This window comes from Papaver somniferum, unplaced genomic scaffold, assembly GCF_003573695.1.
Source record: "Papaver somniferum cultivar HN1 unplaced genomic scaffold, ASM357369v1 unplaced-scaffold_119, whole genome shotgun sequence".
Lineage (NCBI taxonomy): Eukaryota > Viridiplantae > Streptophyta > Magnoliopsida > Ranunculales > Papaveraceae > Papaver > Papaver somniferum.
Genome location: NW_020620936.1, coordinates 4453102 through 4454423, shown reverse-complemented (window position 1 = coordinate 4454423; position 1322 = coordinate 4453102).

The window sequence follows — 1322 nt, the reverse complement described above, 5'->3', positions numbered from 1 at the left end:
TTGGGCTTTTTAGATTTTTCAGGGTTTTTTTAGAGTTTTCAAGACTTTTTAGAGAACATTCAAAGCTGATCTGCATATTGTAGGGATTTGTTATTATCATTCTCTAACGAATCTCCTAGCTTGTAGATCCCAGTGCTACGGAGTATTATTAAATTTAAGCTTTTTAAAGCTTTCTGGAGTCTTCCTGAGCTTTTTAGAGTTTCTGAGAGCTCTTTTAGGGCTCTTTAGCATTTTTAGGGTTTTTAGGAAACATCCAAAGATAATCTTCATTATTAAAGGGAAATTTTGTTAGTATCATTCTCTATAAAGAATTAAGTTACTTTCAGTTGGCTTTAACGAATCCTCTGGCTAGAAGATACTAGTGATATGAAATATAATTAACTTAAAGCTTTTTCAGAGCTTTTTAGAGTTTTTCTGAGCTCTTTAGATTTTTCAAAGCTCTTTAGATATTTTAGGGCTTTTTAGAGTTTTAAGGGTTTTTTAGAGTTTTCAAGGCTTTTAGAGAATATTCAAAGTTGATCTTCACTATTGTAGGGATCTTTTATTATCATTGTTTAACGAATCTCCTAGCTTGTAGATCCCACTGCTACGGAGTATTATTGAATTTAAGCTTTTTAAAGCTTATTGGAGTCTTCCTGAGCTTTTTAGAGTTTCTCAGAGCTCTTTCAGGTCTCTTTAGCGTTTATAAGGTTTTTAGGAAACATCCAAAGATAATCTTCATTATTATAGGGAATTTTTTTTGTATCATTCATTATAAAGAATTAAGTTCCTTTTAGTTGGCTATAACGAATCCCCTGGATTGTAGATACTAGTGTTACGGAATATAACTAACTTAATGCTTTTTCAGAGCATTTTAGAGTTTTTCAGAGCTCTTTATATTTTTCAGAGCTCTTTAGATATTTTAGGGTTTATAGAGTTTTCAGGGTTTCTTTAGAGTTTTCAAGGCTTTTTAGAGAACATTCAAAGCTGATCTTCACGGATTTGTTATTATCATTCTTTAACAGATCTCCTAGCTTGTAGATCCCAGTGCTACGGAGTATTGTTAAATTTAATCTTTTTAAAGCTTATTGGAGTCTTCCTGAGGTTTTTAGAGTTTCTCAGAGCTCTTTCAGGGATCTTTAGTTTTTTTAGGGTTTTTAGGAAACATCCAAAGATAATCTTCATTATTGTAGTGAATTTTGTTAGTATCATTCATTATAAAGAATTAAGTTACTTTCAGTTGGCTTTAACGAATCTCCTGGCTAGTACATACTAGTGCTACGAAATATAATTAACTTAAAGCTTTTTCAGAGCTTTTTAGAGTTTTTCAGAGCTCTTTAGAT